At 41.7% G+C, this 17,969-nt stretch overlaps 1 protein-coding gene across 2 annotated transcripts in view; it reads left to right on the top strand.

The window, feature by feature from the left end:
- LOC122787231 (cAMP-specific 3',5'-cyclic phosphodiesterase 4D-like) overlaps window positions 1-17,969 on the top strand; it is a 1,697,022-nt gene that overhangs the window by 1,005,828 nt on the left and 673,225 nt on the right. The window lies entirely within an intron of this gene.

Genomic DNA, 17,969 nt, shown 5'->3' with positions numbered 1-17,969 from the left:
TCCTTCCAAAAGTCAACAGATTAAAATATATTTGAAATGTTTAAACTTTGACACTTATTGCTAATATTACACTGCTTGTTACCTAGACACTGATTACACTGCATTTATCATGATGAGGCATGGCATCCCTGAATCAACTTTAAGGATCTTTTCACTGTTTAATGGGTTTTGTGACTAGAATGTGCGATCCACATTGGTAGCTAGTCAGAACAATGGGTCAGCTTTACATAGCCTTTTTGCTCCAGCAAGTGTATATTCACGTCTTCTGGATAAACCAAACTGCTTGCCTGGGTACTTAAGATGTTATCATAATCTTCTTGGGACATGTCTGCTCTCTTAAGATGGTAAAATATTTTACATTTAATATACCTAGTATGGTAGCTATCTCTATATTCTTCATAAGAAGTAATGTATAACAGGTTGTGACTTTACTGAGAGTGTCTCACATGTGCTGTGTGACAACTGTAGCATGAGATACAGCTAAAGGAATACTGTAGCACCTCTCACTTTCATATCTTCTCATGAAATGTAATGACAAACTTTTTAACATACTTTGTGAGCTTTCTTGCATATGGAAGTTATTTTCAATATTTATTTTCCAAAATTTCTGATACATTTAGCTGAAGCATATTTCAGAAAACCATCCAGAATAATTTATAAATGTATAGGTGATTGCAACAGGGCACAAACAAGTCTATCACTGTATTCCAAGATAAGATTCAGAAGTGCTGTGTTTGTATACACCATTTTTGATATGCCTTTTTTAATGGAAAAATAATAGTTTTTTGTTTATGTAAATGCTGTGTGCATCATTTTAAACTGGCCTTGGTTTCATATAACTCCTGGTGAAGAAGATCTGGAACAAACAGGAAAAGCTAAGAGGAAACAAGTGCATCCAGCAAAAAGATGGATGGATTGTGTGAGAGAACATCTGTGACAATCAGGCATGAGTGTAGAAGAAGACAGGAGTGTGGCATTGAATCGAGAGAGATGGCGACAGTTAACATGACATACTCTCCCATGTAAAAAAAAAATGGAAAAAAGAGGGTTGATGTTGGTGATGATTACAAAGTGTGCAAGATATCATGAGAAAACTTTAAGTCACAGCACAGATAGCCATAGAACATAGTAGGACATTATTATGTCGTGCATCTTCTGTATATTATTTTGTGACCAAATCAAAGTATGTAATAGTGAAGCTCATTACAAAGGTTTTACAGCTTTATCTTATGGCATAGTTCGTTTACTTCATAGTCTATAACCAAAGCAGACTGTTTCATATGTAAAATGAATGATTATCAAATCTATAGTTAAGAACATGGGTATACAAACTTGATCTGATAGGAAAAAGTCCATCTTTAATAATCAGTAGGACTAGCTACAAGTGATAGAACCACTCATCACATAAAATTTTCCCTGACTGCTAGCACCCCTTTCCTGTCACATACCATACAGTTAGCTCTTTGCAGAACTTTTTCCTGCATGAATGGTTTCTGCTTTATCTTCTGAGACTCGTATGTGTGTACTGAGACTGAACATGCAAAAAGATGGACTTTTACGTAATCTACGATAAGTGTGCCTGAGCGTATTCCCTTTGCTCTGAGGTATGGTGCTCTTGGTGTTGGTATAATGAGCAGTGCAGGTGCACCCCCCCCCCCCCCACACACACACACATTGGGTGAGTTATAGGGGACTTGCCACCTGTAAAAAAACAATTTTAAAGGACAGCAGTGACTGCTGACATTTGCTGCTCTCATTTACTTTCACCTTTTTATCATACTTTTGGGACTGGCAGTTATGAGTTTTAGATTTTGACAGTAGGCATACAAAAAAGCATTCACTCAGAATCAATGGCCTCTGGCTGTTCTCTCATTTTATGTAATGAGTTTTTGTGGTGAAGGTATTCTTATGTGTGATAGTTGACTATCCTGTATTCTTTTATTAATCTCTTCTGCCATGAGTGAAAGAAACTTTCCTTTCCTTTGATAGAAACTTTTTTTTTCTTTATCTTTTTGGCATATGCCCACTCATTGTACGACCTGTGACATCAGTGCCTTTAATTTCTAACTATATTTATGGTTACACCATTCCACCCAATGAAGGGTACATTACATACAAATATTACTTGACCTCTTGCCATGACAATGGACTGTGTTACATATGTTTAATATCTAATATCAAAAACAGACAAAGATGCAAGAAGTCTCTTGAGAGTTTTCTTATTTGTCAAGAAGTGTTTTGTCATTCACAAGCAATGTTATTTATTATTTTCCAGTATCTTCTGATTCCACTTCTTTTAAATCTTTTAAAAAACTTTAAAAGGAATAATTTCTACTAAAAAAATATAAATGTTCCCTAAAAGCAGCAGTTCATAATTTTTCTGACAATCTGTCAGTCATGGGTCTTACTTCCTCATCTGGACATTCTTATCCCGAATTAGTGTTAAAAATGCAGATAAAGTTAGGCTTCCCTCACCAGTGGTCATTGTGGACTTGACCTATCACATGATACAGTTACAGCTCTGATCAGTGATGACTACTGACTCCATTACCTACTTTTCTACAGATTTTGAAGGTCTGCCTCTCTGTCATAGGTTGGTACTAGGCTATCGGCCCTAAGGCCTATGCAAGCCTAGCCATAACAATTCCCTGGAAATTTTTTCCCACAATATTTACTTCTCTGGGCCCCTGTCTAGCAGGGCAACTGACATCATCCCAGGAGTGAATTCCCTATCTCCCATCCAATCATCAAGGTTCCTTTTGAAGAGGGCCAATGAGGCGCTCTGCTTGACATGTATGGGCAGTCTGTTCCAGAGTATGGGGAGTCTCTTGGTCAGGAACCTATCCCTCCAGCAAGTTATGTTCATTGTGATGATAAGGTTTAAATCCCTGGAGCTTGTGGCTCTGAGGGATTGGGATTTCTTTAAGTGGAGCATGTCCAACAGCTCAGGGTTTGACATGGCCTTGTATGTTAAGCAGAGCTCGCCTCTGAGTAGACGATATGCCACAGAGTATAGCTGGAGTTTTTTTAGACGGTCAGCATATGGCATCTACTTTAGGCCTGTGATTCTTTTAGTGACGTATTTCTGTGGCCTTTCCAGCTGTTGCAGATGTCTTGTGAGGTACATACCAAATGGGGCATTATACTCTATAATGGGTCTAATGAGGGATGAGTACAGTGGGACAGTGACCTCCTTTTTTCTGGATGAAAAGCCCTTAGTGATGAGGTGTGCCATGTAGAAGGATTTCCTGACTGTTGTAGCAATGTGGTTATCGAAAGTGAGACCACTGTCCACTTGTGTCCCTAAGTCTCTCATCACACTTTCGATGTTTAGTGTCCTGCCACCTTTGTGGTAGTTCATGGGTACATGTTTTTTTCCAAAGGGGATAACTATACATTTCTTGGCATTAAGCTTGAGCCCATGGCTCTGGCACCAGGCATCTGTTTCTGTAAGGCCCTTTTGTAGAATATCCACATCATTTGGGGATTCAATAATGGCTCCCAGTTTGCAGTCATCTGCAAACTTTGTTAGCCAGAGTCCCTTAGTGTTGGCCTGTACTTCAGAGAAGTAGATGCCAAACAAGAGTGGTCCCAGGACTGAACCCTGAGGTACTCCACTTGTCACTTGTCTGGAGCTGGATTTGGAGTCGGCTACTTTTACAGTCCGGGTTCTGTCAGTAAGCCAGTTGGCAACCCATCGAGTGACGTAGGGATTTATGCTCAGCTTAGTAAGTTTTTTCTATGATTCCAGAGTGGGGGATGGCATCGAAGGCCTCGGCGAGGTCCAGATAGGCTGTGTGGACCACTTTACCCTCGTCCACAGCTCTGGAGACCGATTCGAAGAAGTCAGTCAGATTCAGGAGACAAGATCGGCCCTTCACAAACCCAAACTGGGTGGGGTCCAGTGTCTGGAGGTTGCCAATGTCTTTGTTTATAAGTTCCATGATAATGCGTTCTATGCCCTTGCAGATCAGTCTTGTCAGACTGATGGGATGGTAGTTCCCGGGATCCAAGGCAGATCCTCTCTTGTGGAACAGGATAACTGTAGCTGTGCACCACTCAATGGGCAGGAAGCCTGAGGTGAGGCTATGATTAAACATGACACTTAGGTGGGGTGCCAGTTCATTTTGTAGTTCATGTAGTATACAGCCTGGGATGTCATTTGGTCCCATGGATGCTGTATTCTTAGCTTTGGAGAGTGCTGTTTCTACCTGTGTGGCTGTGATTATCGGAATTTGGCAATCTTTTGGTATTGAGATGGGCCCTTTAGGGGGTGAGAGGGGAGTGAAGTTGGCACTAAATCGATCTGCCAGGATATTGGCAATATCCTTGAGATCAGTATATTTAATGCCATTCTGTTGTAGCTCAGAGCAGATCTGAGCATTGCCATTTAGATTCTTGACATAACTATAGAATGTCTTGTGGTTGTCTTTGGAATCTTTGGCAATTTTATTTTTGTAACTAGCTTTTGAGGATTTTATGAGGGATCTCAGCTTCTTACTGAGGCTGGTGAGGGAGCTTTTTGCATCCTGGGATTTTCCTCTCTTCTGCAACAGTTTCTTCCTTCTGTTGTATAATTTGTTTATAGCAGGTGACCACCAGATTGGCTTCCTTTTTTTGGAGAAGAGCATCTTGGTTCTATTTGGGATGGCATGATTCATGCACGAGTGGATGTGCTTGTACAGTGCCTTAGTGTCCCTTGGTTTATAGGTTTGTAGATTCATACATAAGTACTAGGCAATATGTCTACAGACCATTACAAGCCTAGACGGTAAACCCAATTCCAGAATTCCCACTAGCCCTTCAGAGGACAAAATAAGATAGAACAGGGAACAATATTTGTTTAGCTCCTTTTACTGGGTATTTGAGGAACCTTTTGTTGTGAAAATGGATAAGGGGGAAAGTGAGATCAGATTTGTCATGGATCATAATGCTAGATACAGTTCAGCAGTGAGGAGTCTGTAAGAAACTGAGTAGAAGGAAATAACTGTCTTTTTAGGTGGGTATCCTTAAGGTCTATCAAGTTGAATGATATGTTTAGGCCAAGATATGTAGGTCTCTTAGGTTGAATAATATGTTTAGACTAAGACATACCAAAGGGAGCATTATAGGTTCATAGGTTGGTACTGGGCTATCTGCCTGAAGGCATATATTAGCCCAGCCATGTTGTGTGGTATTCACCACCCCTTTAGTAGTTCCTTAGACCCTTGTACTAGCAGCTAGTACCCTTGGCCCCTATCTAGTAGTGCTGTTGGTGTGATCCCCGGTGTGAACTTTCTGTTACCCATACACTCATCAAGGTTCCTCTTGAAGAGTGATAGTGAGGGGCTCTGTCTTATGTTTATTGGGACCCTGTTCCATAGTAAGGGAAGTCTCTGCGAAGGGAATTTATCCCTCCAGCATGTTCTATTCATTGTTGTGTTGAGGTTTATATCCCTAGAGCATGTAGCTCGAGTAGATTTGGTTTTGCTAAGATGGAGCATGTTCAACAATTCTGGGTTGGACATAGCTCTGTACGTTAGACAGAGATCCCCTCTGAGAAAGCGGTATGCAACAGAGAACAGTCTTAGCTTTTTCAATCGTGCTGCATAGGGCAACTGTTTGATGCCAGTAATCCTCTTGGTTAGGAACCTCTGTGGTCCCTCCAGCTGCTGGAGATGTCTAGCCAGGTACATTCCAATTGGTGCATTGTACTCAATAATGGGTCTGATGAGGGAAGAGTAGAGGGGCACCATTACATCCTTAGATCTTGATGCGAACCCTTTCATGATCAGATGGGTCACATAGAAGGATTTTCTAACCACTTTGGCAACATGGTTATCAAAGAAAAGCTGACTATCTACTTGGGTCCCTAGATCCCTTATTTCTTCTGCAGATTTCAGGGGATTACCTCCTATGTTGTAGTTTGCGGGTACTCTGTTTTTTCCAAAGGGGATTAAGTAAATGGTTTGATGAGGTGAAAAAGTTAAATTAAGTACTTTGGTTCTTAAGAAGATGACTTTTGAAACCCAATGATCCATATAGAATGCTTTTCAAACTTTTACAGAGACATGATGGTCAAAAGATAAGGAATTATCAATAGAAGTACTTTGATCCCTTATGACAGTGCTTAACTAGATGGATATGATGTTCTTCATCTCACATTGCTGCAGTCCTTACACTTGGGTAGTCCGCTGTCCTCGGTCGGCCCGAATATCAAAGTATTAGGCTGACGTCGGTCAAGGCGCTTAAGACTGACATCAGGACATCAGGGTACAAATGCGCATGACCGACGTCATATCCTCTGTCTTTTTTGCCGCATGGTCCGATGCAGAAGCAGCGTTGCAAGTGCCGTTCGGCGTTCTGAAATTTTTCGAATTCAGAGTTTCAGACCGAGTCAAAGTTGGCTAAGTACCCCGTTGGCGAATATTTTAGTTTTTTCTTGCCTCAGTGGTTTACCGGATGTCAGAAAAAGTGAATAACTGTATTTCTTGTGGGAAACGGATACCGCATAGAGATTATCATACTTTGTGTATTCCTTGTTTGGGGCCTGAGCACGACATTGTTGGGTGTCGCTTTTGTGCTAGGTTCAATAAGCGCACTATTAAGCGAAGGTTAGATTGTGCCAGGTTGGTCTTCGGGAAGCGGTGCAATTATAATATGCCGTCGGATGCTCCGGCGCCGCTTCTTCGAAGAAGCGCAAAGACAAAGCAGCTAAACCCAGGCAAGAAGAGTCGTCCGTACCGGACGCCGGTTCTTTAGAGGTGTCAGTGGAACCGGTGGTTCCGCCGGAGGTTTCTCTGGAGTCCCAGGGGGAGACTTTGTTATTGCAGGATGTGGCCTCTCAGGAGGCAGGTCAGTCTGAAGGGGCTTCTCAGGTTACTGTACTCCCCTCCCTTCCTAGGGTGGTTAGGCCCTCTCCTTCTGTTTCCAAGGCTTCTCCCAGAGCCAGGCCAGGTTTAGCTTATGTTGGTGTCACTCCTAGTTCATCAGGTTCTGTGCCCAAGAAGCACATGCTTAAAATGGCAGAAGATTTAATTACTTTGATTAGAGGTTCTTTGCCCCCTCCTGATAAGAGGCCTAGGGTGGAACCAGAGTTGGGGAGTTTTGAGCAGGCTTCGGATGTTTCAGAGTCTTCGGCTGAAGACTTGCAGGAGTATTCTCCTTATTCTGATTCTGATGTGGATGATTCTACTCCTTCTGCTTCTCCTCCAGAGGATTTTTCTTTTTCAGAGACTCTTCATTCCATGAGGGAACATTTTAAGTGGGAAGGTCAGGACTTCTCTGATTCCAGGAAAAGGCTTAGGGAATGTTTGCTTTTACCCCAGCATAGGCCTTTGGCTATACCTCCTGTTCTGGATGTTGTGGAAGATGTGTTTGCAGAGGCTTCACTTAATCCTGATTCTTTGCCTCCTGCTCCTGTTAAACCGGATAGGTATTACAGGGTGCCTGAAGCTCATAAATATCTTTATAAGAGTCCTAGGGCGGACCCTGAAACTGTTAGTCAGGGACCTAAGGGTGTCAAGGCCTCTGTTGTTAAAAATCCGGTTCCTCCAGATAAAGAGGCCAGGGCTTTGGATAGATGGGGAAAGAAAGTCTATACTTCTTCCACCTTAGCTATGAGGGCTTTGAATTGCCAGTTTCACATGTTGAAATATCAAAACTATCTACTTTCTCAATTGAAGTCTAAGGTAGATGCTCTGGCGGAAGGTATTGAGTGTAAAGAATTACAAGATTTGGTACATGTTTCTGAACAGGTGGGTAAGCATTCTTTACAATGTGGTTTTGATGCTGTACAGGCCTCGTCTAGGGTGGCTGCCACTGGGTCAGTTCTTCGCAGGCACGCCTGGCTGAGGGATCAGAATTTATCTGACCATGTTAAGACAAGGATTTTAGATGCTCCTTTACAGTCTGATGTGTTGTTTGGTTCACCTGTGGAGGCAGTCTTAAAGAAAATGGAAGACAAGGCTTAGTCTATGCAGACTGTTAAAGATTTTTTGCAAGTTCAGCCTCCGAAGTTTAGTAGGAATTGGCCTGCTAAGGGGTGGACGTACCCTGCTTATGATTCACAGTCTAGGGGTAGAGCTAGACGTGGTAGGGGCAGAGCTCAGGGCTCTTTCAGGCCTAGAACAGGGAGTTCACCTGCACAGTCTTCGGGTGAGGGCAGGGGCCAGTCCTTTCGTAAACAGGCCCAATGACCTACCTTTTCAGCTGCCAGAGCCTTCTCGTCTGGCAGCGCCTTTGGGAGGAAGGTTGGCACTCTTCAAGGAAAATTGGAGTTTAATTACCCAGGACAGATGGGTATTGGATATCATACACCAAGGTTACAAGTTTTATTTCCATACCTTGCCTCCTGTCAAAGGCATGCCAGACATTCCTCCTCAGCAAAGAATAGAGGCTCACAAACAAATTTCTCTGCTGCTTCAAATAGGGGCCATACAGCCGGTCCCTCTGCCAGAAGTGGGCCTAGGATTTTATTCTCGCCTGTTCCTAGTACCAAAGAAGGGGAACACGTGGAGACCAATTTTGGATTTATCTATCCTCAACACTTATCTGGACATTCCCAAGTTCAAAATGTTGACGTTACAACAGCTTTTACCTCTGCTGGGCAAAGATCACTGGATGGTGACTCTGGATCTCAAGGAGGCTTACCTTCATGTTCCTATCAGGCTAAGTTGCAGGAAGTATCTGCGTTTGGCTGGGACTTCTCATTATCAGTTCTCTGCATTGCCCTTTGGCTTATCTACTGCCCAGAGTGTTCACGAAAGTTCTGGCTCCAGTGATAGCTTTCTTCAGGCTAAAAGGAATACAGATCTATCCTTATTTGGACAATTGCCTGATTCTGGCTCAAGGAAGGGACGAACTTCTTCATCATCTGCAATATGTGATAGCAGTGCTAAGATGCCTGGGGTATTCTGTGAACGAAATAAAGTCCAGTCTAGTACCCTCTCAGGACATGTGCTTTCTGGGTGTGAGACTGAATACAGCATCCCAGATGGCCTTTTTGACCCCGGACAAACAAAAGAATCTTTCTCTTTACTTCCATCAGTTGTCTCATCAGTCCAGGCTGACTGCAAGGACAGTCCTTCAAGCCTTGGGGTTCATGGCATCTTGTATTCTGGTGCTTCCCAATGCCAAACTGCATATGAGGAAGCTACAATGGTATCTCAAAAATGTATGGACACAGCACTGCCAGGATATGGACACTGTCATTCAGATAATACCTTGCATTCAAAAGGAATTTTTGTGGTGGGCTCAGGAATGTCACCTAAACAAGGGACTCTCTGTGACCCGGCCAGAGGCGAGTCAGATTCTAACGACAGATGCCTCAGACAAAGCTTGGGGAGCTCATCTAAATGGAAAGTGGATACAAGACACGTGGCCTGCCAGACTACAACATCTACATATCAACTTGAAGGAGATGTTAGCAGTCCAATTTGCATTAATAGCTTTCAAGGATTTACTTCTTCCAGGGCAGGTGTTGATTCTAACAGACAACACAACTGTCATGTGGTACATCAACAAGCAAGGGGGAACACATTCTTATCCTCTATGCAGGCAAGCAATGATTTTGTGGGAGACTGCTCTCAGTTTACAGCTAACTCTTCAGGCAAGGTTTCTGCCGGAGCACAGAACTCCTTAGCAGATGTGTTGAGCAGACAATTATGGATCCCCACGAGTGGAAATTGGATCCTCATGTATTTCAGAAATTGACAGTGTCATGGGGAACTCCAGACATAGATCTGTTCGCTTCTCCACTAAACTACCAGCTGCCAAAGTTTTGCACAAAAGGTTTCATCCCACAGCCTGGAAAGTGGATGCTCTTTCTTTCAATTGGAGCAATCTTCATGTGTATGCCTTTCCACCTCTGCCTCTCCTCCCAAAGGTACTCCTAAAGGTCAGACAGGACAAGCCAAAGATGATTTTAATAGCTCCAGATTGGCCTCGACAGCACTGGTACCCATTACTGAGAAGTCTGGTATGGGAGCCTCCATGGCCTTTGCCTTCGATTCCACACCTGCTGTCTCAGGAGAACAGTCATTTACTCAATATCAAACTTCACTCTCTTCACCTAACAGCCTGGCATATTCTGTTTTGAACCCTGGAGGGTCTCAGCTTCCACAGCAAGTTTTGAATGTTATTTTGGAGGCCAGAAGGCCTAGTACAAGGAAAGTGTACGCAGATAAATGGAAGAGATTTTTATTTTGGAGTACAGCAAAGGAATTTGATGTTTCTGAGCCTAATTTAAGTGTGGCTCTTCAATATCTTACTGAGTTACTGGACAAAGGTTTGTCCTTCTCTTCTATCAAGGTTCATGCTGCAGCAATTTCTGCTCACTATGACTGTGACCCACCTTTGTTTTCTCATCCTTTGTTTAAGCAGTTCCTTAGAGGGGCAAAGAATATAAGACCCCCACGTAGAGCTCCTACTCCTGCTTGGGATCTCAATTTTGTGTTGGAGAAACTCACTCTACAACCTTTTGAGCCTGCAGCTACTGCCGAGTTGAAATATTTATCATGGAAGACTGCTTTTTTGTTGGCCATTACCTCTGCAAGAAGGGTTTCTGAATTACAGGCCCTTATGGCGGTTGAGCCTTTCTTAATTTTCCATAAGGATAGGGTATCTTTGCGTACTAATCCTTCCTTTATGCCTAAAGTGGTTTCTAGTGTGGCTTTAAACCAAACTATTCATTTGCCTACTTTTTATGCAAACCCCCAAAATAAAGGGGAAAAGATTTTGCACACTTTGGATGTACACAGGCAGTTGCGATATTATTTGAGCAGAACTAAAGGGTTCAGGCAATCTCAGCAGTTATTTGTTTCATTTTGCCATCCTCCCTTACCTCTGCTTTGGGATTCTACCCAAGTGTAAGGACTGCAGCAATGTGAGATGAAGAACATAGTACAGTTTTGTACCTACCATAAATGTAGATGTTCGAAGATCCACATTGCTGCAGTCCAATTTACCCTCCCTCCTTCCCCTCTGTAGTTAGAGGCGGTTGTGTGGGTTGGGTTGTAAATATTGTGTATATTGTATATATTGTACATATAATTAATGCAAGGGTGGTTGGTTGGTTTTTGCTGTCTTTTGGTTTTGACCTTTCTTTTTAGGGTCTTCTGACATCTGGGGCAAGAAAAGACTGAGGATATGACGTCGGTCATGTGCATTTGTACCCTGACGTCCTGATGTCAGTCTTAAGCGCCTTGACCGACGTCAGCCTAATACTTTGATATTCGGGCCGACCGAGGACAGCGGACTACCCAAGTGTAAGGACTGCAGCAATGTGGATCTTCGAACATCTACATTTATGGTAGGTACAAAACTGTACTTTTCCTGTGTGGCATGATGATGTACTTTTTGACTAAAGTGAATTATACTACATTTTTTCACATTTAGATTGTGACCATTATTCTTACACAGCTGTTAACATTGTCCAACCAACATTTGAGCAACTGTGAGTCAGTGGAAGATCAAATAACAGTCCCAAACTTGCAGTGGTCTTTTGATAACCAAATGCCAGGAGTGTTGAGTTGAATGTCTGAGAAATTGTTGCCAAACAGATGGCCCAATATACCACTGGTAACTTATCTGCTTTCAAACATGGCACCTATGATTCTAGCCACATGGATTCTGTAAGATGATCAGTTTACTGTCTTCTGCACAACATGTGGATTTATATTCAGATTTACCCGTCTGTCAGTAATGCAGATTACTGTCAAAGGCTTTTGCCAGGTGTCAGTATTCTGTATATATGTATGTATGTATGCATAACCACTATCCACTGCTTTGGTGACTTTTTCAAAGAAATTAGTTAAAAAAGCAGGAATCTGCCTTTGACAAAGACAAATTGATGAGGGTCCAATGTTTAAGAAGTTTCAATACTCAGATTAGTGAAATGTAAAATAATGCATTATGTAGCTTTACATATAAAGCTGTTGAGACTAATGAGTCCATAGTTAATGCAGGCCATAGTTGGGCCACCTTTGTAATGGCATTTTAATAGCTGTTTTTTCAGGCTTCAGGAATGCAGCCAGTGGAGAGGCTTAGATTAAAAAGGATAAGTAGTGGTTTGAGTAGACCATGTTTATACCGATAATCAGGCCACCTAGGATGTTGTCAGAGTTCATGGATGAGATATTCTTAGCTTTTGAGAGGACTGACAATAACTCTTCTTTAGTACTTATGGGGCTGGGCCTGTATAATGTGGAATAACTGTAATTGTTGGTGGAGTAAAATGTGCACTAAATTTGACAGATAGGATGTTAGCTGCTCTGTTTGGATCAGAGTGAGCAGACTTATTGTGGACTAACGCTGAACATTGCTGGGTGGTAGTTCTTAATTTCTTGACACAGTTAAAAAAATTTAGTTGTTAATGGTTTTGGTGGCTATTTTAAGCTCATATTCAGCTTGCAGACCCGGTGGTGCAGCGGTAGCATTGTTACCTCACAGCAAGAGGTTCTCCCATTCGATTCTCTGCTTGGTTGGGAGTGCCTTCTGTGTGGATTCTGCATGTCCTCCCCGTGGTCGAGTGAGCGTTCGAAAGACATGCGTTAAATGGGTGTGCCTTCGTTGAAGGTTGGGTGTCGGGCTGGCAACTCGACACCATAAAAAAAACAACTGACAATCATTAGTGGACTGGCGTTCTACTGTGGTGACCCCTAACCGGGAAAAGCCGAAAGACAAACAACAACAACAACAGCATTCAGCTTGCAGACTTGTTATAGTACCTTTAAACTCTACTAGTTTGCTTCCATGTGCTCATGATGTGCGTAGAAAGAGACTTGTAAGCATTACGTAGTTTCTTTCTCATTATGCAGTTTTATTTATAAAGGTATTCCACCATAGGAGATTGTTTTTAAATTTCGTATTATATTTGATGTGGTTAGAAACAGCTATTTAAGTCAGAGGTGTAGTGGGTGGCAGTAGCAGTGGTGTAGGTCAGGAGTATTCAGTAGAATTTGTTTTAGGTCATCCAGTAATTGTAGAAGGTTTGCTACGGGAGAAGTATCACCAGTGTTAATGGAAAGGTTCACTGATTTATGGTCTGATTAATGATGAAAGTTGATACACATGTTGATGCACAAGAAGTGACCATAATTGTGAATACAGGATCAAAGGTATTTGGGCCCTTAGTACAGTGGTTTACTATTTGTGCAGAATTGTTAGCATTTTAATGGTAAGGACTTATTGGCTAAGCTGACCATTGTCAATTTATTGATGAATAGCTAAGTTACCTAATAGGACAGTGTGAGGTTTAATGTGAATTTCGCTGAGATGTTAAAATAATTATCATAGTCAGGAGGGGATATAGTGGGTGTTCTATAGCTATATATGAAGAGGTAATTTATCTTGTGTAGTGTGATTTAGTCATCTAGGAGCTCAAATTTGATGTACCAAAGGATAATTCATGAAGTAAAGATATATTTGATAAATACTGATACTCCCCAAAACTGCTAGTAGGTCTGAAGACAAGATAGGCAGTAAACCTAGGAAGAGAGAAAGTTATTTAATTTCCTTGAAATTAGGTCTCTGTAATTAAACATACATGCATGTGTTAAAATTCAAGGAAGATCTTGTTTGAGATTTTTTTTTATAAGACTCCAGTCATTGAGTAGAGGCACCTTAATGTATTTCAAATCAGGTTTTACTTGGTTGGAATGTCCAACAGGTGGACTCTGCCTCAAAGAGGCACTATGAGGACAGCAAAGACTTTGGCCAGCATGCAAAAACTGTGATGACAGAGTGCAGACCACCCTGGCAAGGCAGGAAGACTTGGAAGCAATCTCATTTCAAGCTGACACATACTGGATCCCGTAGTGTGACTGCAACTATATAGCAAGTAATCAAATCCAATTATCTTGTTTTTGAATCCTGGCTTCATTCTGGACATGGCAAAGAACCACTCAAGACTAATGCTTTTCCTGCCTGGGATATATACATAGCAATCTCAGTCATGTCCTTCTGCATGCCCCTTGAGTAAAGTGTGTCATATCATTCACCCATTTATGGATTACTACCAGGTCTAGTTGTATGCTGGATCCTGGCTCCAGAAATGCGACTAACTGTGCAGAGGAATTAGCATTTATAATGGCAATGAATTATTGGACATGCTGATCATTGTCAGTTTAGACTACCCAGTTTATTGATGGATAGTTAAGTCACCCAATAACCTTATCCAGCATGATGAGAGTGGTGTTCCTATGTTTGACACACATGTTAGTTAGTTAGTTAGTTAGTTAGTTAGTTAGTTAGTTAGTTAGTTGACATTTATTTATTTGACATTTGTTGACCAGGTTGGTCCAGCTGGGCTGAAGCCCTTTTTCAGTGGACACCCAGGGAGATAAGCTCCACAAATACATAGCCACTACAAAGACATCAAAACATCATTATACAAAACAAGATTTACAAAATTTAACAAATTACAAATTAAAGAATAAGACATGAGATTACTAATAGCTTCTGAAACATAACAAATCTATAGACTATTACAGTACAGAGTAAATATTGCAGAAATAGAAATGTTCACATTGTTTATCTTCCATTCAGCTAAGTAGTCATGGGAAAGAACTAGTTAGGTACAATAATTTGTGTTTATGTCTGTAGCTAATTGCAGGTACAAGGTAAAGAGAAACTGAAGAAGTAGGAGTAATGCAGAGAAATTAGGTGGCAGAGAAACAAAGTAGGGGGATACAGGTGAGGGGGGGACAGGTTGGCCGAGGGAAGTAAAGGTCGATCTGGGGATGTTTACACTGACATAATCTTATGTTGCTTGGGTGCTTTTTTAAGGAATTTCTGAACTGATATTTGGGCTTAATATTTTGAATGTCAAGTGGAAGTTTATTCCAGGTTCCAGCTGGAGTATAGCTGTAAAGGTTTTTGCCGAAGTTGATCTTTGGCTTGTATATGGTAAGGAGATGTTGTTCTGAACTCCGGAGTGTCTTGGGTGGTGAGTAGCAGGAGATAATAGAGGAAATGCTTGGACAGAAAGATTGTTGGTGCAGTATAGAGTGTATTATCTGAAGATGAGAGAGGAGAAGGTTATGGGGAAGCTCTAACCAGTTAAGTTTCTTGAGTGCTAGGCAGTGGTGGGAAAGGTATGGGAGCTCTGCAGCAAATTTAACAACCTTGTCATAGGTGTTTTCTAATTTACAGAGAAGGGTGGTTTGCAAGTTGGTGAGTACTTGAGAGCCATAGAGAAGGGTTGGTAGTAGATAGGCATGGGATAGGGCTGTATTGGCTTTACTAGACAAAAAGTGTTTGCTCCTGTAGAGGAGTCGAAGTTTTTGGTGGGTTTTCTTAATGTTACTGAGTACATGTAGGTCAAAAATTTAGTTGGTCATCTATAATGACCCCAAGTTTGGTGTGAGTTTCTACTGTGATGGGTGTTTTATTGTAGGATGAGATAGAGAAAGTAGATTTTAGATGATACATTGTTTTTGGGACAAAAAGCAAGAGTTTAGTCTTTTTTGCGTTTAAGATTAGTTGGTTTTGGTTGAGCCATTTTTCAATAGACAGAAAGGAGTTCTGAGTTGTAGTATGTAGATCGAAAGGGTATCAGCTATAGTGATGTATGTGGAGTCATCAGCATACTGTACCAGAGAAGACTTGGGAGTGAAGTTAGATAATTGATTGGTAAAAATATTAAATAGTAGTGGGCCCAGTACTGAACCTTGGGGAACTCCCATGTTTATGGGGAGTTCTGGGGAGATAGCAGAAAGTCATTTTGTAGACTGGAAGCTATTACTGAGGTAGCTAGATAACAAAGAGATAGTAGAGGTAGATAGGTTGAGTTCAGAGAGTATATCTAAGAGGATGGGGTGAGTGATGATGTCAAAAGATTTTGAGAGATCAAGAAAGAGGCAAGAGACTAGTTTGTTCTGGTCTCTGGCTTGTGAGATGGTGTTAATAAAGGAGATCAGGGCAGTAGAGGTACTGTGACTAGGGCGAAAGCCATGTTGGGTGGGGGTGATTAGGTTCTCCTGTATGAGGTATTGTTGGATTTGTTTGCAAACACATTTTTCCAGGATCTTCAAGAGGGGTGATAGAATTGCAATGGGCCTAAAGTTGGATAGTTCGGTGGAGCTGTCACCTTTATGGATGGGTAGGGTGTAGAATTGTTTCCAGATTGCTGGGACTTTGGCCTCAGAGATGGATCGGTTAATGAGAATGGAGATTAAAGCATTACCATAGGTAGTTGAAGTTTGAGTGGGCCTTAGGGGCTTGGAATATGCACCCTTGTGACTCTTGGGGATATGTGTATTGGCTATGGGCATATGGGGTGAATGGGTTGTGTTGCTGTGTGAACAAATGGCTGAAATTTTCTAGTCTTTAGTCTGGAAGTCTTAGTCTATATTCTGTTAACAACCATGGCACAAATTGTTGGTGCAAAGGTGCTCTGTGTTGTAAGTATGTATGCGTAGTGCTTCCTGAGTGTGTTTAAAGGTAAGAAGGTAACCTCCAAGTTCAATAAATATTTACATATCTTACACATTGAATCACAGTGAGGTAACAGTAATGCGCTTTTGGTAAATATGAGGCAGTTGCTGCACTGCATCAAAGTACCTTTTTACACCAATCCTTATGAGGTGGGCTTCTGATTTGCTGGCAGGTTTTATTTATACCTTCTGAAGATTCCCACCCTTATTTGCATAGACCTGGCACAGCAGTTGTCTTCTACAAATTTTCCAGCCATTTCTTCATTTTTTCATTTTTTTCAGCATTATTTATCTGGTAGCCCCTTCTGGCACCAGTTTTTACAAAGCCACCTCCGTTACTCCATATACTTCTCATGGCAGTACTGCAGTGCTGATTCTCCTGATGTTAGGTTTCCATGTATCAGCTGTCCAACCTACTCCAGCACCATACCAGGCATCTGTTGCTTATGATGTCAGCATTTTTGGTACTGGTTTAGTCAACTCCAACCTTTCCAGTGACAGTTTATTTGATTCTGATAATTCTAACACCAGTTTTCTCAGTCCTGGTGTTCCTGAGGTCAGCATCTTACTCAGCTTCCCTGACATTGGTGTCTCTGGCACCCAAAGTTGTCAGCATGTGCTCATCTAGTGCTAGTGTATTTTCTATTCTTCCTTTGCCATGTTTCTCATTTCAGTGCCTTTCATTGTAAAGCAGATACTTCTTGGACTCTCTTTACATACCATAATACTTCCTCTATACTCTGTGATTTTTGTTTCATGCAGCAGGCAGTTACCGTGCCACCCCTTCCTCTTCCTCTCTGTGAGTCTTAGTCATTTCTCATGGTACCAGGTCACCAGCCTTATCATTAAGAACCTTCCTTAAAAAGACTAAAGAAGTTCTTATACAAATTTAGTCATATTGAACTAGAAATTGATCTCCCAGATAAAAATTCGAATGATGAGAAAGGAGCTAGCTTTCTCCCCTTCTCCAAATGATCCCAGACAATAATGGTGATGGGTGGCCCTCTGAACCCATATGATTCTGTCAAAATATTGCAGAATGGTTATTCTTTAACATGTAGGCCTCTTGAATTATACTTCCCTTGTTGGACATCTCCCAGGATCCCACCAGCATAGAGTGGGGAAGCCCTGAAGCAGTGACCCTTGTGCTTAAGGATTCAGACTATAACTTTTCTGCTTTCTAGGAGAGTGTTAGTTTCAGTCTAGATGTAGTCTAGATGTTACTTTGCTAATGGTAACACTGCATGGGGCTTCCACTACTCAGGGTGCTATTTACCATCCCCACGTAAGGAATCCAGGGCTAAGGACAAATTTGGGGATTTTTTTTTATATGCATCCCTGTCCCTATGTACACTTACTTACGACACTTGTAGATCCAGAGGAAGACCGCTATTGATGTGTAACATGTGGTTAATCAGTTTTTGATGGGTCCAATGAAGAGGAAGATCAGGGCCTAATCAACTACTTCCTTCAGTCTTGGCAAACTTATGAGTCCCTTAATATTATGCATAAGGTACACCACATTCCTGGATGTGCTTAGTGTAATTTGATGAG

Source organism: Protopterus annectens, chromosome 13.part0 (assembly GCF_019279795.1).
Source record: "Protopterus annectens isolate FY-2018-M chromosome 13.part0, PAN1.0, whole genome shotgun sequence".
NCBI classification, from domain to species: domain Eukaryota; kingdom Metazoa; phylum Chordata; order Ceratodontiformes; family Protopteridae; genus Protopterus; species Protopterus annectens.
This window is presented reverse-complemented; position numbering and strand designations above follow the sequence as displayed.